At 40.7% G+C, this 25,112-nt stretch overlaps 1 protein-coding gene across 9 annotated transcripts in view; it reads right to left on the minus strand.

Annotated features, from left to right (window-relative positions):
* The window catches only part of mpp7 (MAGUK p55 scaffold protein 7), an 84,508-nt gene extending 75,321 nt beyond the window's left edge, over window positions 1–9,187 (minus strand). For 6 of the 9 annotated variants that reach the window (XM_062983821.1, XM_062983820.1, XM_062983819.1 and 3 more), the window contains exon 1: window positions 9,035–9,162. The gene's annotated coding sequence lies outside the window, so the exon portion shown is untranslated. Of the gene's footprint in view, window positions 1–9,034 lie in introns of all 9 variants that reach the window. The other 3 variants (XM_062983815.1, XM_016994271.2, XM_062983817.1) reach the window with 3 other exon arrangements.
* Window positions 9,188–25,112: the final 15,925 nt, after the last annotated feature.

A 25,112-nucleotide genomic window follows, 5' to 3' on the forward strand; every position in this document is an offset into this window, starting at 1 on the left:
TTTATCGAGCAAGGCCCCATGTAAGCCGCCCCGAGTCCCTTCGGGGAGATGGGGCGGGGTATAAAAATAAAGTTATTATTATTATTATTATTATTATTATTATTATTATTATTATTATTAAATAGGATTCAAGATTACAATTCAGGTTAACTATAATATAGCATGATGTCTGAATGGAGAAGCAGCCTGGTTTTACCCTATTTTTTTTTTTACAAGAAATTACTCCAGGCTGTTGTCTAAATAACTTAGTGTAATCATCCTTCTCACAAGGCTCTATAAGTGATGAGAAGAGACAGACTGTTGTAACTATGTCTCACATTAAACACAATATAATCTACCTAAAATAGGTCAAGCTTAAAAAACGACCAGCTTGTTCTGAATTTGCAATCTGTGATCTGCAACATTACATTAACAAATACATTAACAAATAATTCAATATAGCACAATTGTTCACTATGGGACAGCATTTATATAAAGTTTTTATAAAATATTATCTTTCCTGTATTCAGTTTAGTTTAAGAGTTCTTTATAGCCTGCAAAAATTAATTCTGCTAAGGAAGAAAGGGCTTAATTAAAATTATTACCATTATCCAGAATCCCTAATCTCTCAATTCTAGCGGAATAACTTGGATTTGTTCCTCAAACAAAAGTGAAAATGTTAGCAAAAATCTTTCTCTCCTCCCAGAAATACTAAAACATACATAGGTCGGAGTGGGTGGCAGAGTAATAATAATAATAATTTTATTTCTTACACACCTCAAGGTGGGTTACAGAATTGAAACATGTAAACATTGTAAAAATATCACAGATATACATATTAAAATGTATTTCTATTAAAAATACATATTAAATCCACAAAACCAAGATTAAACAAAGGACACACATTTAAAATGCATCCTTAAAAACTGGCTGAGTACAATACAATACAATAAGAATATTTTGTGGGAATACATTTCAAAAACTCAGCATAAATAACTAATATTATCAAGCAAACCCCTTCATGTTCACAGTCTGTATCAGGCATGGGAAAACTTCAGCCCTCCAAGAGTTTTGGACTTCAATTCACAGAAATCCCAGTCATCTTACCATCTATTAGGAATTGTGTGAGCTGAAGTCCAAAACACCTGGAGGGCCAAAGTTTGCCCATGCCTGGTCTGTATACACTGAAACAAGATGAAGGTATTTCAGAAAAGTCATCATTGCTAGTTTATTCAGCCAAATAGGTTCATCTAATTAGTATAATAAACCTACAAAATAGCAACTTGCAAAAACATAATTCTGCGAAAGCAATTACATTGTTGTCTGTGTAAGAAGGTATATCAAACTGTAATAAGTTTCCAGGGTGGTCATTCACCAAACTAGTTGCCTTGTGAAGCCAAGTGATGTGTTTTTCTATATATCTTTAAAATACAGGTATTACAACAGAGAGAAGCAATTAGATAAGATAGCACTAGACTTAAGGTGGGGGCACAGTCTTGGAATTCCAGCCTACCCACAGGTTTCTTGCTAATGCACTTGCAGAAAAATCCTATGCATCTCCTCAAAATTAAGCCCCAAAGAGTTACATATGGCTGGGTTGAAACTGGGTTGAGAACTGCACTCTGTTGTCTTCTCTATGTCCTTCAAGATTTACACTCAACTGTGAATGGTTTCTTTCCTGCTATTCTTTCACACAGCCAAAACAACATAGCCTATTCTCTCACAAGTGCAGATTTTATAAATCTCCATAGCCAACAGCTGGGAACAACTAAATCCAATGAAGTAGAGGTGTGGAACTGCAGCTCCCTTAGATGGGAGAGTGTGATCTACATGGATGGTTTTCCTCCACACTTTCCCTTCTAGATTTAAAAGGTCCAAGGGGAGTGAAAAACAGTCACCTAACTATGAGAGCTGAGTCTTAGCTCCAGATCCCACCCTAATCTCAAAGCAACAACTTCACTTAGCTTGCCACAACAGGTATTGTAGGAACTCAATTCAATTACTTGGCAAGAGTGCCAACTAGAAAAGCAAGGATCAGTATTATCAATAGGCTTGTCAGGCATCCTGGATTTTAAGGGACAGTCCCTTACTTCAGGCAGGAGAGGGCAGAAGGATGTCAATGGATGAAGAGGAGGAGGAACTTAAAAGGAGGGAAAGGGGGCAAGGCCCAGAAGTGAATCAATATATAATACCTCCATATAATAGCTAATTAGTATATTACGTAACACAGTTATGTCACCAGAAGTATAGAGAACAGAAAAAAAATATCTTGACAAGGAATCATCAAGATAACAATAAAAAGTACATCATTCAAAAAATGTCCAAAAGCGAAAAACATTATACTAGATGGTCTAAAGCTGTATAAATTCTAACAGTATGAAAGTACAGACAGTTTTTTAAAAACAATATTTCAAAAGGAGCATAAAATATTTTTTCTTAGCCAAACTCTTGAAAATTAAGATGAAGGCATCTGCAGTAGGTACATTCTTTCACGTAAAGTGTTCTTTGTATAGGAGAAATTGGTAGGTGACTAACCCGCCTGAAAAATCTTAATGATGTTTATGAGTTAATGACAAGTACAGTAGAGTCTCACTTATCCAAGACTCGCTTATCCAACGTTCTGGATTATCCAACGCATTTTTGTAGTCAATGTTTTCAATACATCGTGATATTTTGGTGCTAAATTCGTAAATACAGTAATTACTACATAGCATTACTGCGTATTGAACTACATTTTCAGTCAAATTTGTTGTATAACATGATGTTTTGGTGCTTAATTTGTAAAATCATAACCTAATTTGATGTTTAATAAGCTTTTCCTTAATCTCTCCTTATTATCCAACATATTCGCTTATCCAACGTTCTGCCAGCCCGTTTACGTTGGATAAAGCTAGACTCTACTGTATATTCTAAGCAACTTCTGAAAACACTTTTCAGTTTTGCAGACCTATATAATTCAGTCATCTTGTCTCAAGGGGTTAGCAATGCAATGTTTAAAGGTCCCCAAGTAGTTCAAGTCATAGATACAAGCTTTTATAATTACCGTATATACTCAAAGATAATCCGAGTTTTTCAGCTCTTTTTATGAGCTGAAAAAGCCTCCCCCGGCTTATAATCGGGCCAAGGTCAAGCCGGCACAAAGCCTGGAGGCCGCTGCTTGCAATATATGATATATTTATCTCTCATCTTACCTTCCCTTATCAGTGTTTACTTTTCCAAAGCCTCCCTCACTCTTAATCAAGGAAATGTTTTGAAAAGGGAAAGAAGCCCTTGCAAGTCAGGAAATATATATATATATATATATATATATATATATATATATATATAAAACCATTAATCTTATAAAAGCATTTTCCCCTGAAATATTTGTTAATCTCAGCTACAGATATATAGGCATTTCACCCCGCAAGCCTTTGCAATCCCTATGTACCTTTATATTTGCATCTATCTATCTACATTAATTTTATATATGAATTTCCCCCTATGTTTGCAAGTCTTTGCAAATCCTACATACATATAGATAGCTAGAGATTTCCATGTACCTGTATATCTGTATCTATGTGTATACATTATTTTATATATGAATTTTCACCTCACATGTTTGCAAGTCTTTGCAAATCCTATACACATACAATTATATATAGATATATGTGAATATAGGGCTTGCAAATATTGCAGGGGAAATGAACATATATAGAGAGACTATTTGCAAATGTTTCAGAGGGAAATGCATATGTGAAATTAGTAACTATAATTATAGATCTATATCTAGCTCTGCATTATTTATACAGGCATTGAATGTTTGCCTGTTACTATGCTGGAAGCCGACCTGAGTCCCCATGCGGAGATAGGGCAGGGTACAAATGAAGTTTATTATTATTATTATTATTATTATTATTATTATTTTAATACCATATTGTTTTTGTTAACCCTACTTTTCCACTTACAGAGCAAGTTTACTGTTTTTCTTTGAAATATGGTAAATATTCAAAATCTTTAACCTACTGATGCATCAATATAATTTCACTGGGATCTATTTTCATTTTGAAATTTACCAGTAGCTGCTGCATTTTCCACCCTTGGCTTATACTTGAGTAAATAAGTTTTCCCAGTTTTTTGTGGTAAAATTAGGTGCCTCGGCTTATATTAGGGTAGGCTTATACTCAAGTATATACGGTATGTCCCTTCTTAACCAGCATACTCTACCTTAAGAAATGGCTTATGAAGTTAACAGACTTTAAACAACTTTCACCTTTTGTCTTTGCTTAGTTTTCTGTATATATGTAGCTATAATTATTATTAATAATAATAATAATAATAATAATTTATTCTTATATCCCGCCCCATCTCCCCAAGGGGATTCGGGCAGCTTACAAAGGGAACATGCCCAAACAACATAAAAATACAACAGTAAAAACAAATCCAAACACAGCAATAAATACATCAAGAAAAAGCATACAACAACAACAATTTAAAAACAATTAAAACATGTTCAATGCCCTGGGGTGGTGTATATATATATATGTGTGTGTGTAGGCCATATCATTTTTTCACTGTTAGTTTAATATTGCAATTAAAACCCTTCAATTATTACCAAAATGAGGTAGCATTAAATGAAATTTGATCCTGTTGTATAGATAGTGATACATCTCCACCTATCCATGCAAATCACAAAGATACATTTCCTTATAAAATCACCCTATTTCTGGAAAAAACACAAAGGATACTTGGGTAGATATTTGAGAAACTGCTTCAGTAAGAAGTTATCAGCGCTGCTTTTAATTAAATGCATCTCAACCTGGTTAAACTAATTAAATCTATTTAAATTTGTATGCAATTAAAACAAAAGTTCTGAAAAAGAGACATGCTATCTTTTTGAATTACACATGCAAAGCATCATAGCACAGAACATGTCAGAAACAGTCCTTCCAGTGACAAAAAAGTAAGGCCCACTGCTTCCAGATTTGGATGTACATAAACATTGGAGGAAAAATCCTGTTTGATTAAGAATCTAAGGCATGATATACAACTACTCCATCTTCCTTGTAGAAGAGGATGGTTTTCATTATTTACAGTGTGCAACATAAAGTCTGAAATCCAGTCTATGATGATCAGCATGGGCATTAACAGAGATAATAAATTATGTTCCTAGTTTGGAGTTTCAATTTTTTCCCCACTCTCAACTCCCCAGATCTATCAGATAGCGATAACATTGGTGTTGTGCGATTTCAAGTCATTTCTGATTTATGGCAACCTTGAGCTGTTTTCTTGGCAGAATTTGTCCTGTGGGGGAGCTCACTTTCCTTGTGGGCCCTTCCAGACAGGTCCTATATACCAGGATCAAATCCCAGGCTTTCTGCTTTAAACTAGATTAGATGAGTCCATGCTGCCAGATAATCTGGGATAAACAGAAAACCTGGGATCAGATCCTAGTATACAGGGCCTGTCTGGAAGGGTCCCGAGATATGAAAGAAGAAAACTAGTGGATAAGGTAATTCTGAGCATACAAAGAGTGTACCTATCTCACATTCACATCTGCAATCTAATATCTAAACAGTCGTAGACCCTGGTACCTTTCATTTTGCAGCAAGCCTTTATTAGGTCCATGGTACACTCAATACCATGCAGGAGAAAAAGAATCCTTTTACGGTTAAATCCATACCCCTTACCCAACCTCTTCACAAAATCTCAAGTGGAAGCAAATAAGAGGAAAGTGAGAGAGACCTGTATATCTGATACAGCCAGTCTTTCAGGGAGCCTCTCTCTTTCATTGGGGGGGGGGGGGGAGGTGAGAAGGCAGGCCCACACACCTTCAAAGGAGGAAAACAGGGAGCAGCTACACTCGACCAACACCAACCTCGCTCTCTAAATTCAATGGACAGCAGCTACACCATGAATGCAACCAAAATAGTTGAAGGGAAAAACACCAACAAGTTGAGTCCCTCTTGTCGAAAGTGCTTGGGACTGAAGGTTTTACAGATTTTGCCCCCATTTTTGGAATACCCTTAGTAGATGAAGATTAGTGGAGGAAAGGAGGCTACTTAGACATCCAACCCCGGCTGAATTTTTCTCAAGGAGCTGTCATGCCACCCCATGTTCAGCTGAAAGGGGACACGATAGCCCTGTTTAAACACTTGAAAGGATATCACATTGAGAAGGGGGCAAGCTTGTTTGCTGCTGCGCTAGAGACAAGGACATGGAACAATTGATTCAAACTGCCGGAAAAGAGATTCCACCTAAACATTAGGAAGAACTTCCTGACAGTAAGAGCTGTTTGGCCGTGGAATATGCTGCCTCGAAGCACATTCCACTGGTGGACTTTCCTTCTCTGGAGGTTTTTAAGTAGAGGCTGGATCGCTATCTGTTGAGAGTGCTTTGAATGTGTGTTGCTGTATGGCACGGGATTAGCCTGGATGGCCCTTGTAGTTTCTTCCAATTCTATGATTCTATAAAAATTAATGGGGAAAAGGGAAGGATGCAGATTTGGGGGGGGGGGGGGGTTGGATGTGTAACCAGCCCCCTTTACTCAAGGAAAACATGGGGAAGCAGCAAGAAATTTCAGTTTTTGGAATCTTCCAAATTTTCAGACAAATGAAACTCAACCTATACCATTATCGTGTGTCTTCATCAGAGGGCTAAGAACCACACCAGAGGAAGCAACACCAATATTACTGCCTATAACTCCATACACTGCTTAAACAAAAATTGATTAATTTGTTATAAGACTATATACAGTATCATCATCCTATTTCCATGACCAGGCACCTGAAGAAGCAGCTTCCTTCCAGGGCTCTGCTTTCAGGAGGTGAGGCGACAACTCCTATTGGTAGAAACACATAATCATTGTGTTGGAAGAGACCCCAAGAGGCCCATTCTGCCACACAACCAAAGCAACTGCCACAGCCCAATGCTATGTTATTCTGTGTTTTATACCTTTTGGAGCTATTTACCCTTCTCTTTGCCTCACCAAACTACAATGCCTAGGAATCCACAACATGGTAGTCAAAGTAGGGTGAAACTGGCTTTACATTAGGGTTGAAATCTGAATATGTGATGTCTAATTTAGTGTACCATCTCACTATTATTTTATGTACTTGTTTAATATATTTTATTTCATTTATGTCATTTTTGGTTGCACTTTATGGCATTGAATGGTTGCCACTATTTGTTGTGAACCACCCTGAGTCCCCAAGAGAAGATTCAGATTGGCGTTATAGACTGGGCAGATCACTTTTAGATCCAGTAAAGAGACTCTCCTCTCCAATCAGCCAAGGGACAACATACGTCTAAAAATTTCTAGAGATGGTACCCTTTCCGGAGCAGCTCCTAAATTATGGAATGAGCCACCAGAATAAATTAGAGCAGCCCCCTCCTTGATGTTCTTCAGAAAAGGAGTGAAGATCTTCCTGTTTCACAAAGCTTTTAATGAATTTTATTGTGTTCTGTTATTATGGTTATCTGAGAATTTTAGAGGTACAGTAGAGTCTCACTTATGCAACCTTCACTTATCCAATGTTCTGTATTATCCAACACAGTTTGCCTTTTAGTAGTCAATGTTTAGTAGTCAATGTTTTCAATACATTGCAATGTTTTGGTGCTAAAGTCATAAATATAGTAATTACTAAATAACGTTACTATGTATTGAACTGCTTTTTCTATCAATTTGTTGTAAAACATGATGTTTTGGTGCTTAATTTGTAAAATCATAACATAATTTGATGTTTTAGAGGCTTTTCCGTAACCCCTCCTGATTATCCAACATTTTTGCTTATCCAATGTCCACTGGAGAAAGGCGGAGTAGAGATGTCCTATATATATATATATATAGATAGATAGATATAGATATAGATAACCATATATATGGTTTTATTATTATGATTCTGCACTATGGATGTCCCTAAACTGTTGACTGAATGAAGTTTGACCACACTTGGATTCACACTGTAGTTTGACACCACATTAACAGCCACAGCTCAACTGATATGGCATTCTAGATTTTACAGTATAGAGACGGGCTGTAGCACAGCTGGTTAGTAGCCAACTGCAATAAATCACTACTGACAGAGATTGAAGCCCGGGTCGGATTAGGCTCCCAACCATTAATAGCTTAGCTTGTTGTTGATCTATGCAGTCTGAAAGCCAGTTGCATCTGTCGAGTAGAAAATTTAGGTACCACTTTATGCAGAGAGGCTAATTTAACTAATTTACAACACCATAAAAACTTCCAGCAGCATGCGGAATGAGGAGGTACTGCATCAAGGACTCGGTGTCACAACTGAACGATGAAGCGGCAGCTCCCCCCTGTGTCTGGAATCGAGCATATCCCCATGAAGACGGAAGCTGGAAAACGTAAAATTACCTCTGTGTCTGTCTGTATGTTGTATATCTAATAATGGCATTGAATGATTGCCATGTATATGTGCATTGTGATCCACCCTGAGTCCCTTAAGGGGTGAGAAGGGCAGAATATAAACCATGTAAATGAATAAATAAATAGTTTTGTGAGGATATTCACCCTTCTCTCTCAGAAGAGTGCCTCACCAAACTACAACTCCTAGGGTTCCATACCACTGAATGATGGTGGCTGAAGAGGTGTCAAAACACTATAATTATTATCCATTGTGAATAGTCTCAAAAAAAGAAAAGAAAGGGTTCTTCTACATCCCCCTTCCCCCCTCGCCCCCTTTAGCAGCCAACAGTCAAAAGCTACCAAATCATGGAAGGTGTCGTTTTTGCAACGAATTCACAGCCTCAAAAGGAGTGCACGGCTGGAGGGTCACTCCTGAAGTGAATAGGCAAAACAGCCTGACGTCACCGAGCCCCGAGCCCCGCCCCTGCCCAACCCCATATTAGGCAACGTTCCAACCGTCACGCGCCAATGGGCGCGAGGAGGGACGGTTGGGCGCGCGCGCGGGGTGGTGGTGGATTGGGGCAGGCGGGCGCGAGCGCCAGATGGCGCTCGCGCCCGCCTGCCCCAATCCACCACCACCCCGCGCGCGCGCCCAACCGTCCCTCCAGCCCTCCTCGCACCCTTCCCTCCCTCCCTCCACATTACCTCAAACACCGGCTGGGAATACTCCTTCCGCATGAGTCCGGCTTGGCCGCTGCTCCGCCTATCCATTCACCTCACCACTTCACTCTGCGCTTGGCGAAACCCAGGAGGAAGGAGGGAGAGGGGGAAAAAAAAAAGGAGTGGGCGGGGCTCCACAAAGTATGGGGGCGCCCTGATTGGTGGAAAGCCCCACGCTGCCGAGGAGGCTGTGTTTCTCTGGCCCGCCTTGCGCAACCGAGCCGTCCCATTGGCTGAGGAGGAGAAGAAAAAAAAACACACACACACATATATACAAAGCGAGGCGATGATTGATAGCCAAGAAGGCGTTTCGCCCCGCCCACATGTAGAGAGTCACGTGACCCCTTGGCGACGGGAGGGAAAGGGTCTTGGGTGGGTGCATCTTCCACGCTGTTGGGTTAATGCGGTTTGACACTACTTTAACAGCCGTGGCTCAATGCTATGGAGTCCTGGAAGTTGTAGTCTAGTGAGGCACCAGCACTCTTGGGCAAAGAAGGGATAAATGTCCACTTGAGAAACTACAAATCCCATTGTTCCATAGCAGTGAGGCATGGCTGCTGAAGAGGTGTCAAACTGCATTATATCTACAGTGTAGATGCCCCCTTCGTGATGCAGCTTGAGCATCCCTTATCTCAGAGATGGGCAAACTTAGGCTCTCCATGTGTTTTGGACTGCAACTCCCATCATTCCTAACAGCCTCAGGCCCTTTCCTTTTCCCCCTCAGCCGCTTAAGCGGCTGAGGGGGAAAAGGAAAGGGCCTGAGGCTGTTAGGAATGATGGGAGTTGCAGTCCAAAACACATGGAGAGCCCAAATTTGCTCATGCCTGATCTATCACCTCTCATTCTTTCTTCCTTGCCTTCTTTCGTCCCTCCTTTCTATCCCGGTGGTGCAGCGTGTTAAAGCACTGAGCTGCTGAACTTACGGACTGAAAGGTCGCAGGTTCGGATCCGGGGAGCGGAGTGAGCGCCTGCTGTTAGCCCCAGCTTCTGCCAACCTAGCAGTTTGAAAACATGCCAATGTGAGTAGATCAATAGGTACTGCTCCAGCGGGAAGGTAACGGCGCTTCATGCAGTCATGCTGGCCACATGACCATGGAGGTGTCTACGGACAACACTGGCTCTTCGAATTAGAAATAGAGATGAGCACCAACCCCCAGAGTCGGACACGATTGGACATTAAGTCAGGGGAAAACCTTTACTTTTCTACCCTTCATTTCTCTTCATTTCTTTCCTTCCTTTCTTCCTCTCCCCTCATACCTTTCCCTTCCTTCCCTCCCTCATTCCTTCTTTGTCCTTCCTTCTTTCATTTCTTTCTTTCCTTCCTTCTCCTTCCTTCTCCTACACCACCAGCAGCAAAGACATTTCGCCCCATCTCTTTCCCAGTCATATGGCAGAGGGCCACTTCACCTACCAACAGCCAATCCCCTTCATTCTTTTTCTTTCCCTCCACTCTGAGTGGTGGTTCTTTTAATTCAGAGATTCCACAAATGGTCCGCAATAACTAAAATATGGTCGGTGGCCTCACTGTTACTACTACAGATAATAACAGCTCGACCCCCAAAAAACGTTTTTCCATGGTGTCTTCATTTTTAGGCCTGTTCCTGGTGTTATTTGGGGTGCTGACTCAGAAAATTGCATTGGATAGACCACATCAGCTCTAGATGATTAAATATGGTTTTCTGTGGGCGAGCAGATGGTGACTAGTGGATGGCATATGTACTGTTTCAGAAACTAGAGCTAATGTGGTCTATCCAAAGCAATTTTCTGAATCAGCACCCCAAATAACCAAACCGAATCTAAAGTTGACCAAAAACTTATTCATAACCCGGTTGGCACTAATATTGGGGACAGGGCCGGCCGGAGATAATTTAAAATATTAAGCGGGGGGTGGAGAAAAGCACCCCCCCCCCCGCCGGCGCTGCGCAGGGGGTGGGGAAAAGCACCTCCCCCCGCAGGGGCGGGGGAAGCCTGATGGTGCCCCCCGGGGACCTGCGCCCGAGGCAGCCGCCTCACGTGGCCTCTATAGTGGGGCCGGCCCTGATTGGGGAGTAGGTCCTGGTCAAAGTGGTCCCTGGTCAAAAAAAGATGGGAAACCACTGTTTTATTTCAACTCCTCAATCATTAGAAGTTGGATAATGAAGGGTATGTGTGCTAAGTTTGATCCAGATCCACCAAACCATGTAAGAGCATTTGTGGTACAAATGGGTTTATACATACATACACACATACTTTCACTTTTACATATATTGATAAAACTGCCTTCAGGCTATGTATATAAGGTGTATATGAAACGATTAATTTCATGCTTCCCATCAATAATGTATTTCATTATGTATACACAGTACATACAAATGCAGGTCATCCAAAATCCAAATCTCTTATGGTTCCAAGCATTTCGAATAAGGGTTGCTCTGCCTGTATCTTTTTCTTGAGTACACATCCAAAAACTCAGGTTTAATTTTCAATAAACCAGCATCTGGCCTGTTTCCTTCACTTAAAGGATGGACCACCCCGGATACCTGTCATGCCGTGGTAAAATCAGCAATGTGGGCCTTCCTCGTAGCAATAAATTAGTCTTAATTCCCATTTCATCAGGATAGTTTACTGAGAGTCCAAATGTGTGGGAGTCTGTGTTGATGCAAAACCATTTTGGCTGTTTTAATCCCTGCCAGAAGCAGGGCTTAGGAAAAGCCGTCTCTCCAATACTTTGAATTATAAGAAGGATAACACTCATATCGATAGATCTTTGCCGGGGAAACCCACTTGCCCTCAAATTACAGTGGATATTGCAGTTAAACCGTGAAGAAAGCTGACAGGAAGAGAATTAAACCGATTGACATATGCTAGAGGAGAGTTCTGCGAATACTATGGAATGACAAACAGACAACATAGGCTGCATTTACACCTTAGAATTAATTCAGTTTGACACCACTTTAATTATTGTGGCTCAATGCTTTGTGGTCCTTGCAAAAGCCACAATTTCCAAGATCTCAGAGCACACCTGAGTAGACTTCGGTCCTCCAGGCATTTTGGACTTCAGCTTTCACAATGGAAGGTGCCAGGAATTGTGGAAATTGAAGTCCAAAATGCCTGGAGGGACCAAGTTTGCCCAGGGCTGGTATGGAGCCATAGTAGTTACAGTAGTCTCAAATTGCATTAATTCTACAGTGTAGATGTATCATAAATGAATCCTTTGTCAACTTAACCATAGTTAACAAATTGCAACTAAATTCTGCAAGACTTGGGTCTACTACACCTTTGGCCCCATCTACAATGTCATATAATGCAGTTTGAAATTGCATTATATGAGTCTACAGTAACCATACAATGTAGTTTCAAACTGCATTATATGGCAGTGTAGTTGGGACCCCAGTGTCCTCAAACCATATTTCTTCTATTCTAAGATGCCTTTGATTGTAAGACACACAGTAATTTCAGCACCGCTAACAGAATACATACACACACACACACACACACAGATATGAATCTGTTATTCTAAGATGTGCCCAATTTTTAGAGATGTTTATATGCAAAGTGCATCTTAGAATTGAAGAAATACAGTCTATATCTCAAGATATATATGCAGACTTTTGTCTATAGCAGCCATGATTATCCCAGGTTGGGAATGTACCCGGCTGCATGTTGGTGGTAGGATTGCATTTTATGGTTCCCTTAATATCTGCAACAAAATATCCCGGGAAAGTAAATTCTTCCCCTGCTGCATTCTGTCCATTCCCCCTTCTGATGTCTTGCGGTTATTGTAACATTTTAAACATCCCCTTCTCCCCTGAAACAGATTGCAGCGCACTTGAGCTGTTTAGATTTAGCAGGATTTTAGCACCCTGCCTGTGAGCCAGATTAGAACCATTTTTGTTTTACATCTCATGTAAATTAAGCCTAATTCAACCTGCATTGTTCCAGCTGACAGAAGGCTGGATGCCAGATTTCTGTGAATGCAGCTTCTTCCTGTTTAGCCCTGCCTGTGTGTTATCTCCTGGTAGCAACAAGCCCAAGCCTTCCCTCTATCCGGGTTTCTCTGGTTGCTTGCATTTTCCAGCACTTCCACACAAGAGCAGGAAAGGGAGACAACGGTGTAGAATTGAAAGGTCCGTCAAAGACTTTTTCACTTTTCATGATTTTTTTAAACAATGCAGAGCTTTTTATGCCCACTCAGCAGTGTGTGTACATATGATTAATGTGGAAGAAAAAAATTAAGTAGTGCAGTTGAAAGGACTTAGAATAATCCCATTTTCGGTCTCACTCATTCATCAGCATCAAAATTTAAAATATAGTCAGCCCCCCCTCATTTCCTGGGGTACAGGACCCCAATGAGAGATAAATAAATACATTTTCTTTTTTTAAAAAACTAAAACTACACATCTCTAGGAATGTCTAGGTCTTCCAGTATGACTCTATGGAATCATAGAATCATAGAATAGTAGAGTTGGAAGAGACCTCATGGGCCATCCAGTCCAACCCCCTGCCAAGAAGCAGGAAATCGCATTCAAAGCACCCCCGACAGATGGCCATCCAGCCTCTGCTTAAAAGCCTCCAAGGAAGGAGCCTCCACCACGGCCCCGGAGAGAGAGTTCCACTGTCGAACAGCCCTCACAGTGAGGAAGTTCTTCCTGATGTTCAGGTGGAATCTCCTTTCCTGTAGTTTGAAGCCATTGTTCCGTGTCCTAGTCTGCAGGGCAGCAGAAAACAAGCTTGCTCCCTCCTCCCTATGATTTCCCTTCACGTATTTGTACATGGCTATCATGTCTCCTCTCAGCCTTCTCTTCTGCAGGCTAAACATGCCCAGCTCTTTAAGCCGCTCCTCATAGGGCTTGTTCTCCAGACCCTTAATCATTTTAGTCGCCCTCCTCTGGACGCTTTCCAGCTTGTCAACATCTCCCTTCAACTGTGGTGCCCAAAATTGGACACAGTATTCCAGTTGTGGTCTGACCAAGGCAGAATAGAGGGGGAGCAGGACTTCCCTGGATCTAGACGCTATTCCCCTATTGATGCAGGCCAGAATCCCGTTGGCTTTTTTAGCTGCTGCATCACATTGTTGGCTCATGTTTAACTTGTTGTCAACGAGGACTCCAAGGTCTTTTTCGCACACACTGCTGTCAAGCCAGGCGTCCCCCATTCTGTATCTTTGATTTCCATTTTTTCTGCCGAAATGAAGTATCTTGCATTTGTCCCTGTTGAACTTCATTTTGTTAGTTTCGGCCCATCTCTCTAGTCTGTCAAGATCATTTTGAATTCTGCTCCTGTCTTCTGGAGTGTTAGCTATCCCTCCCAGTTTTGTGTCGTCTGCAAACTTGATGATCGTGCCTTCTAACCCTTCGTCTAAGTCGTTAATAAAGATGTTGAACAGAACCGGGCCCAGGACGGAGCCCTGCGGCACTCCACTTGTCACTTCTTTCCATGATGAAGATGACGCATTGGTGAGCACCCTTTGGGTTCGTTCGCTTAGCCAATTGCAGATCCACCTAACCGTAGTTTTGTCTAGCCCACATTTTACTAGTTTATTTGCCAGAAGGTCGTGGGGGACTTTGTCGAAGGCCTTACTGAAATCCAGGTAGGCTACATCCACAGCATTCCCTGTATCGACCCAACTCGTAACTCTATCGAAAAAAGAGATCAGATTAGTCTGGCATGACTTGTTTTTGGTAAATCCGTGTTGACTATTAGCAATGACCGCATTTGTTTCTAAGTGTTCGCAGACCACTTCCTTGATGATCTTTTTCCAGAATCTTGCCTGGTATCGATGTGAGGCTGACTGGACGGTAATTGTTTGGGTCGTTCTTTTTTCCCTTCTTGAAGATAGGGACCACATTCGCCCTCCTCCAATCTGCTGGGACTTCTCCCGTTCTCCAAGAACTCTCGAAGATAATTGCTAGTGGTTCTGAAATAACTTCCGCTAATTCCTTCAATACTCTTGGATGTAGCTGATCTGGCCCTGGGGACTTGAATTCGTTTAGAGAGGCCAGGTGTTCCTGGACAACTTGTTTCCCTATTTGGGGTTGGAGTTCCCCCAATCCTTCGCCTGAAGCTGAACACAGAATCACATTGGAGAACCGAGAGATTCTTTGAGAGGTTGAGCCCTTGATTTTGTATCTTTATAAATCTCTAGGTCCTCATCATGACTGGAGGAAGTCACATTGGAGAACCTAAAGGGAACATTTTGATTGAAGTCTGAGAATAAGAAAATCCACAAAAATAAATATAGACATGGGCCTACAAGTCTTTATTAATATTATCTGTAACATGCGAATAACATATGGCTCTGTGTGTCATTGAACTGCATTTTCTACAAGCCCTAGATAGAATAATTGATAAGGATGTGATCACTTTGGGGGGAAAACATGCTGTGTGATGATATAGGTGAGGAAATCTGTCATTTTCCATTTCTCTTCCTTTTTAAAGCCTTACATCCCTATTGTGCAAATATTGCAACTTTTGACAAAGTCTTCAAAACTCAACAAAACAAAATAATAGTTCATTTTCATCAAATGAGTAGAGCTGTTCTCAGCATGAACCATATAGTACCTCATTCTTGTTAAAGAGCAAGTGCCTCTAGGAATTAGGGGACGACAACGACGGAGAATTTTTAACCCTAGTTCAGCCTAACATAGTTGAATACACAGCTATTTGAACTTTGTTTTGAGGGTTGAATTCCCAGAACTGTTAGCCTTTTGTAGGCAGATCTATCAGTTTCAGTTTCACCTGCGTTCGTGCTTTCAAAAAGCTCTGTTTCCATATTAAATATAAAATAATTTACAAATACTACAGGATTCCTTTTTGTGGTGCTGAGAGACGTTAGGGATCTTGCACTAAATATACTAGTTGTTACCTTCATTTAGGGCAAGAGTGGCCAAAGTGCAGCCTTCCGAGTTATGTTGAGCTCTACATGCCAATTGTACTGTTGCCTATGCTGACTAGGGTTAATGGGCATTATAACATAACAGCATGAAGAGGGTAGATTTTGCCCACCTCTACTTTCGTTTCTAATGCTTCATTAAAACCCATCCTGTAGATAGCCCAGATCCTTGGCACAATGCTTAGTACCCTTGGCTTTTCTCACTCTCAGCAACCATAATTGCACCTTCAACTACAGTTTCACACTGTGCTATCTCATGCTGCTTTAGTTAGAGGAAAATAATGCCATTGCTTTTGACATGCAGTGACAGGGTGGTCTTGTTTGGCCTGTGAGCTGCCCTCTATGTCCTTACCTTGGACTGAGTCCCAGCCAATATAGTGGGAATTTGTTCCGGGTAAATACTCAAAGGGCTAGCAATCTTGGCAATGAATTGGAGCAGCAGCAAATGCACTTCCTAACTGTCCATGTCGCAGAGCCTTTCCCTGAAAATAATCTGTGAAAAAGAAAACGCCTGACAAACTTCAGGTGATAGCAACCATTTTTAGAAATGTTTTTTTTTAATTAAAAAAAATCTGATTCCTTAACATAGGAAAGCTAAGGCAAGGATGGGCTGACGTCAGGTTTGTTTTGGTTTTTTAATTTCACAAAGAAACGTTTGCCAGAGAGCTGTAGCCCAATCTCCTGAATTTTGATTATGGCCTCAGAAATAAATAATTGAGATATATGCTCACCTAAAAATTTTCAGCATAAACACTGAGTTTGCATGTAGTTCTCTCATGCAAACGTCTATTATTCACTGGAGCTTCCTTTGTTCCAACAGCAGGGAGCAATCCTTCATCCAGGGCATCATGTTTTCTTATAGAATTCACAAAAAAGAGTTGTAAACAATGTCCCTGAATTTAGCCAGCTGCTATGTAAAGCTTTTCTTTAAAAAAAAAACCAACACTAGGGATAAAATGCCCACTGAGCCATGAAAACCCTCTTTACGACCATCAGCAAGTCACAATCTCTCAGTCATAGAAGGCAATAGCAAATGTCCTCTGAATAAATTTTATCAAGAAAACCATATGACAGGGTCACCAAAATTTGGAGTCAACCAGAAGGCACATAACAGGAAACAAACATTGTCCCAACAAATCTACTTAAATTGTTTTGTTATATTTCCTGCAAAAAAGGAAGGGCTGACAGCTGCTCAAAATGACTTTTCTATCTCCCTCTCTTGGTATTTGAGCCCTTGATTTTGTATCCATGTCCACTTTTGTGACCATGATACATTTTTATACCCAACAATATGTAAACATTCTTATTGCAGTAAGAAAACATCATAGATTCAGACATAGATTCAGTTTTACTATTTGCTCAGGTGCACATTAATTGTTGCCAGAATTTTAAAAAAAATTGGATTAGAAAGTTTAGTAGTAAAGGTAAAGGTTTTCCCCTGACATTAAGTCTAGTCGTATCCAACTTTGGAGATTGGTGCTCATTTCCATTTCTAAGCCAAAGAGCCAGCATTGTCCATAGATGCCTCCAAGGTCATGTGGCCGGCATGACTGCATGGAGCACTGCTGCCTTCCTGTCAAAGGGGTACCTATTGATCTACTCACATTTGCATGTTTTCGAACCGCTAGGTTGGCAGAAGCTGGGGCTAACAGCAGGTGCTCACTCCGCTCCCCGGATTTGAACCTACGACCTTTCGGTTCGCAAGTTCAGCAGCTCAGTGCTTTAACACGTTGCTCCACCAGGGTAGAAAGAAGGGATGAAAGAAGGGAAGGAAGAAAGATATGGTTTCCAACAGACCTCACAACCTATGAGGATGCCCCTCATAGATGCAGGTGAAACATCAGGAGAGAATGCTGCTAGTCTCCGTTCAGGTAATGGAACAGTACCAAAAGTTTTATAAAGCTAACAAAAGTGGCATTTGTAGGGGGGAATGTTTGGCAGAAAAGAATTGCCTGTCAAAATGTGTGCAGTTGCCCTCCATCACACATTTTAATATTTTTGGAAAGCTTATTGATGAAATATTGGACACATTAAAGTCTCAGATGAGTGTAAAGGACTCTCATAGATCTATATGCTTGGCACAAATTTTAAGAAAATGTTTACAAATTGAGGATAGAATACGTAACGTAACTCTAGGAAGAAAGAGATTTACTTGAACACTGCTCCAATCTAGCTGTTAGCATTCTAATGTATTCCAAATATTATGTTTTGTCTTCCGGCAGTCTAAATGTGATGCACATAATACAATATTGCAATCTTTCATATGTCTTTAAATGGTTTAAATTCTCATAATATTGTAAACCCTTTAAAAAAAAGGAGGAAGTATTTGCCCCTTTAATTAAGCTCATCTTTCATTCATTCGGTATGAAAACAAACACTTTTGTCACAATTAATGAACAGAAGGCTTTGGAAATATAATTACCAACTGATCAGGGAAAGATTGCCTGGGTTGCTTTGGTGTAATTAATGTATTTCCAGAAAGTCATAAAACAGACTTCCACGCCACAATATTGAGGATTATCAACTTCTAAAGCCTGAAGTTCATGGTTCTGCTAAGGGACCAGGGGCAACTTTGAAATGATTTTAATATAAGCCTCTTTGTGGAGAGAAAAAGTGAGGCATAAATAAACATAACAATAAAACAACAACAACTTGGGATGGGTGGTAACAGGGACAACTTCTCAATGGTTCAATTGGTGCAAGTCTGCAAAACTCAGAGTTTTGGAAACCCCTAGGAATACAGGACAACAAAGGAGTTTTGCCAATTAGCACAACAACTGTTGCAGCCCAGCTGCCTGCTTGATCCCTTTTTCACCCAGACACCACACAGATCAACAATAATAAGTTTGTTACGAAAAGAGTATCTAATATTTAAAAAGTTTCAAAATAGTGTTCAAAAAAAGCAGCCTAAGCATTCTATAAAGTACCAGCAAAACCCAGTATACAAAAGCAGTTTCAAAGTTACACATACCATATCATAAAACATAGCATGACCAAGTAAGTTAAGGCATTTTAACTGGTTATTTTACTTGATTGTTGTACTATTGTTTTTAGTTATTGATATGTGTTTTAATTTGTTATTCTTTGTTTCTGTGTTGGGCTCTGCCCCCTGTTAGCCTCCCCGAGTCCCTCCGGGGAGATGGTGGATGGTGGCGGGATAGAAAAATAAAGTATTATTATTATTATTATTATTATTATTATTATTATTATTATTACACCCATTAGCTAGATTTCCAGGAGCTTAATAAAAAGCAATGACCAACTCTGAATAGGAATTCCAAAAATCACCAAAGGCAAAAGCAAGAAACTGTATTCCAAGGGTTGTTGCACTTAAACTAGAATTAAATCCAAAAGCTTGAAAACATGAACATGACCATAATCCAAAGGCTTGATACTTGAAACAAGATTTGTAATCCAAACAGGAGGCATGGAACTTAAACAAGATCCAGACCCAAGAACAGCACTTCTAACTCAGAGCCCCTAAGACAGGCAACTTGGCACATGAAAATCCAGCGTTGATCTTCGCACCGAACATCGACTCCAATTCCTTAATAATACTCCCTCTTGCCCATGACATCACTCCATCACTCTTTCTCACACCTGGGTTCTCTTTGTTTATCTTTCAGCCTCTGGGAACACCGGATTTGTCTCTGTTTTAAACTATCCCTTCTGAGCAGTAAACTCTGGGTTGTCGGTAACCCTCCTGTCTCCTCCACATTCCTTTCTAAGTCAATCCCTGGCTGATTCTCATGAGTATCACTGCCTTTTCCCCTGACAACAGATCTACCCAAAACATTCCCATTGTTTTAAAAAACACTTTTGCTTTCCCCCACAGAAATATCAGGCTCAAACAGAAAATCCCCGTCCTCATCCTCAGAGGCTTCACGGGCCTCAACAGCAACTGTTGCAGTGACAAACTGCTGTGAAGAACTGAGGTTTGGAATGGCTTTTTTCCTATCTCCCCCCATTTCAACCTTCATGTCAAGCAATTTGAATGCTTAAAAGGCAATGTCAGTGGGAGATAAGGTGAGGAGATATCTATTGAGAAGGAAAAGTTGTGATAGAAGGATGGAACATCTCACTTTTCTGGCTCACATTCTCACTCCATAGAGCCATTCTGTGTGTGCACCAAGCACAAGTAGTTTTGCCACTGCCATATCCCCATCGTCTTCCTCTGCTTGTACTCTGGTAATACCTGCCTACTGAGAGAAGGCTTCAAGAGAGAAAGGGTTCAGGTAAGAAAAAAAGACAATGAAACAAAAGTAGAACCATATTCAATTTATGTGGAGCAAATCCCATTCAAATGAGAGTGTGTGAAAGAGACCCTCTCCAGGGCTGGATTAACCATGAAGCAAAATAAACCCATATTCACTCCTGTATCAGATATTTATGAGATGGTGAATAGCAGTTGCACACTCATTTTTTCACTATAACATCTATATTAGACAGGTACAATATAGTTCTCTTTGTGCTGGGGTTAGAGCTACTGAATTGGCTTTAGTTAGTTCAAATTGTGGGCACTTTTATGTTTTTGAATAATTTCCAAAATTTGCAAACCACATATTGAAGATTCAAATAATTAAAACATAGAATAAAACAAACTGGCAACATTTTAATATCCATATTAGCAGCTCCCTTCAGAAGCAAATAGGCATGAAATGGCTCCCTACCCAGCATAAAAACACCAACTTTCCTCTTGAGCATTGTGCAACCTGATATTAAGCAACAACAACAAAAAAAAAAGGGGATGGGAAAAGGGCGACAGCACAATCCAGTAATACACAACAGGGAATCAAAACAGGAACCTTAAATCAAAGAAATGTTTTCAGTCCCACATGTATTCTAAGCTATATAGCTCTGCTGGGGAGTGACTCAGAGTAAATTGGTATTGGTTTTTTATTCAAAAAGTGACATGAAAATGGCAATTTCTCTTGGAGTTACATCAGCTGAGTAGCATCCCCTCTAGAAAAGTTGTGTAGCCTTACATGAACTGCAATTCTGGTTGCTTGTTTGTCATTTAATACAACTTGTCAGTCTGTTTTGCAGTGGTAACACTTACTGGAAATAGTATGACCAGATGCAAAAGACAGTGCTCATGTAGCCTTTGCAGTTATATAGAAGAGAGGGCTTCAGCAATTATAGATGTTATTACGAAAAATTGAATATCTAGCATGAGAGTAGTACATTTTTGAGTAATGATTTGCATCCGTTGAGATTTATCAAGTCCAGCCAATGAAGAGTTCTTAATAACTCAAAAGTTCGCTTCTTAATATTTTAATGAACTGATCGTTAATACTGCAATTTAAAAAAAAAGTTTTATTTATGACCAACATTGCTTTTTTAAATATATGATACAGGCTCTCTATCATTTACTGCAAAACATCTTACATACAAACATGTTTGTCTCTATGGCTCTAACTGCTTTGTCTGATGAATAATTATAGAGCCAGTCACCACTATAGGTGTTGTGCAATATATTTTATTGCCACAGGTAATTCCCACTCTATTCCCCATACAGAAGCCAAATGCATTGGCTAATGAATATTATGTCAGCCTTCACAATTGGTTTAAGTGTCAAAGCCCAAACTGCTCAGATACTTAAAGTTCATAATCCAATATGAAGCTACTGACATTTAAGATCAGTAGACTCTGTGGATGGTATACTGAAACAGAGTGGCCTTCAGGGCAATCACAGATGATAAGATTTTGTTAGCGGTAGCAGCTTTTCAGCTATGAACCTCCCTTTTATCAAAAACCCAGTTTTTCCCCATACATTTGGCAATTAGAAACCAATACCATGGCCCCACATGAAGCTTGTTTGCTATGCTCTGAAATGCTGCAGTGTGGCAGTGCCAGCAAGTTTCATGCATCATGCAAGCCACGTAGTTATGGGAGCACCGATGCTCAGCGCAGCATGGAGGGTGGGCTGCTTAAGCACCCCAATAATGAAAGAAAGAGAGGGCAAAAAAGGAAACCAGTTTACCTAACAGAAGCATGTATTTAAAAAGAGAGCCTACTGCCCTTCTAGAAAGAGGTTGTTGTTGTTGTGTGCTTTCAAGTTGCTTCCCATCTTTGGTGACCCTTAGGCAAATCTGCCACAGCGGTTTCTTGGCAAGATTTGTTCAGAGGGGGTTACCCTTGCCTTTCTTTGAAGCGGAGAGAAAGTGACTTGCCCAAGGTCACCCAGTAGGTTTATCATCGCCAAGCAGGAACTCGAACCCTGGTCTCTCAGAGTCCTAGTTCAACAATCACTGCACCATGCTGGCTATTGGAAGCTCAAATACGCTTAGACTAGTTTCAGAATCAAATTCCAGATGGTTTTCGTTTAGTAAGCTGCAGGTTAAAAATTAATCCCGGAAACTGATTATTCTATTCTTACAGCTGTATCTGCAGAATTACCAGATAAGCTGTTATATTCTCCTGGTGACAGATAGTTAAACCCAAATCCTCCGTTCCACTGTGCTGCCCTAGAAATTGAAAGTAACTGTGTTTGACAGTAGAATGTAAGGGGGAGAGATTCTTTTAGCAGCAGATCTAGCCTTCAAGGATGCCTCTAGTCTATCTCACCTCACCTCATGTGTTCTGCAGCCACACCACCATTTCAGACTATTTCAGACACAGCCGTTTGCAGGTGATGCAGCTTAATGCACCCTCATACAATCCCCAGGCTTACTATCCGTGTTCCTCATGGGAGAAAGACCAGGCGCTCAGCAAGCACATGGTTTACCCTGGTGTCACAAGAATTATTTTACGGTCCATGCATGCTTAAATTTTACTGAAGCCAGGGAGCCTTAAGAATGCATAGCTGTGGATATGATTGCAGCTTGTGCTGAAAATAGGGAAAGGGGGAGACTCACTCATAAAGAATTTCCTCTTTCAAAATGCTGTCAGTGTTGTAACTCTGATTGCAAGGTTCTCCCTGGACGTGGAATTCTTATATTTACTTTAATTTTCTTCAGAGATGATGTTCTTGACCTCTTCACCTCCTTGACACTGATGCTTTGATAGGGAATATCTGAGATTCTTGCATAATTAAACAGCAGGTTCTCAGGTGACAGTCATGCTCTTTCAAGTGTATTCTTCAGGCTTTCAGCTTGCAGCTTGGATCAGTTTACATTTGCATGGCTGCTGAGAGGAAGGTTTTCCGAGGTCACAGGGGGAAAATAAACTCTCTTGAAAAGGAAAGTGCTGCTCCTGTGACGCTTGCCTTACCACTGCGGTTCAAATTCCAGATGTGTGGGGTGAGGGGTTTCAGCAGCTAAGAAGGAGAGATGATACAGGCAGAGAACAACCATTGCTGTTGCTTGGCAGAAGGATAAAGTCCTGTGAAAAGGGGGATCAAAGAGAAGCTTGGTTCCAGGCCAGAGTCAAAAGTTATCTGACACAGCCCAAATTAGATCTGAAATGAAATGCGTTCCTTGAAGCACCATGCGGCTGTATCGATACCATATAATTACAGCACTTTGATGCCATTTTAACTGCCATGGCTCTGGCCTCTGGAATATCCTAGGATTTTTAGTTTTAAGGAGCCAGAATGTTGAAGTGGTTTGGAACATTTGAAATACAATTCTATAGAGCAGAGTTCAAACCCTCACTTGGCTTTGGAAACCCATCTTGAGCAAGTCACACCCTGTTAGTTTCAGAGGAAGGCAAAGTGTTGAACAGATCTCGCCCCCTTAGAGGTACCATAAGTCGGAATTGACGTGAAGGCACTCAACAAAAACGGAGGGATTTAGACTCTTCTGCCAGAAAACCTTAGGTCTATAGTTCAAGGAAGTCCAACAAGGAATTCTGTGTGGCCCACCAAGATACAAACTCCAGGATTCAGTAGGAGGAAACCAAGGCAGTTAAAGTGGAATCAGACTGCTGCAGCTGTGCAGCATGGGAAAAGCCATAGCTATCTTTTAATTGTTATTATATATTGCTATTTTCATGATGACTGGAGTGGATAAGATAAGGAGTGGTTGAGAGTGGGGTGTAATTCAGTGGTTGAGCATCTGTTTGACATGGAGAAATTTCCACATTCAGACTCCAGTGTTTCCATGAAGGGCTGAGGAAAGCCTGAAAACCTGGAGAGCTATTGACTGGTTGACATGGACTTGTAGTGGATCTGGTTCAGTATGAAGTGCTGAAGTGACACCCTGTGTTTCCTCTCTCAGTCTAGACCAGTGGTTCCCAATCTTTGGGCCTACAGGTGTTTTGGACTTCAACTCCCAGAAATCCCAGCCAGCTAACCAGCTGTTAGGAATTGTGGGAGCTGAAGTCCAAAACACCTGGAGGCCCAAAGATTGGGAACCACTGATCTAGACATTCCTCTATCATAACCCTGGAACATAACCTCCACTCTATGGGTAGACTGTTACAGCACAACTGCAGTGTTCACTTTCAACATATCAGTATCTTAATTGAAATATTTTTTACATAAAGAGTCACAACACTTCATGTCTAGTCTGGTTTGAGGCCAGGATGAGGAACCTGTGGACTTCTAAATACTGCTGGCCTTTCATTGCATTGGCCATACTGGCTGATCAATGAGATTGCTAGGAGAGGAGTGCAACAATCTGGAAGGTTCCAGGTTCCCATCCATGCTACCTTTACACCACTGAACGCAATAGGATTTCTTGGTAAGCAAGTGCATGATTGTGTTGCTTAGAAAGTAAAGAAGTAGCATAACTCACAGTTGATATACACTTGGCAGATCTGGGTTAAATATATTGCAGCTGGTATTTTACAACACCAGCAGAAGAAACAGGGCATCTTTATTGTGACAAGGGATGAGTCAGAATTTGGAAATCTCTTTTGGCTTCAAACTCCTGCAGTTTCCCTAAGGATAGATAACCAGTCCTACCAGTTTGTTATATCTTTGCATATAGAGTGGAGTGTTGTCAACAGATTTACTAACTTTTTCAAGAAGCTCCCCCATAGAAGTGTCAAGAGCTTGCCTTTACTGAAGAGGGATATTTATTTCAACCAGTGGATACTCTGGATAGTATTCTGAAAACTGTAAGCCTCCCAAAGTAACCTTTCTAAGCTCTGAATTTTCCAGTTTCCCCCAAAGAAATGAATGGATGCACTCTAATGCATCCTAATTAATCTGGTATAACTTTTAAATAAGAAGTATGCTATATTACTCTACATGTAGAGGGATACTACTTGGAATTTGATTCAGATTTTATCTCAGTAAATTCACAA

The sequence above is a fragment of the Anolis carolinensis genome, chromosome 6, assembly GCF_035594765.1.
Source record: "Anolis carolinensis isolate JA03-04 chromosome 6, rAnoCar3.1.pri, whole genome shotgun sequence".
Classification (NCBI taxonomy): domain Eukaryota; kingdom Metazoa; phylum Chordata; class Lepidosauria; order Squamata; family Dactyloidae; genus Anolis; species Anolis carolinensis.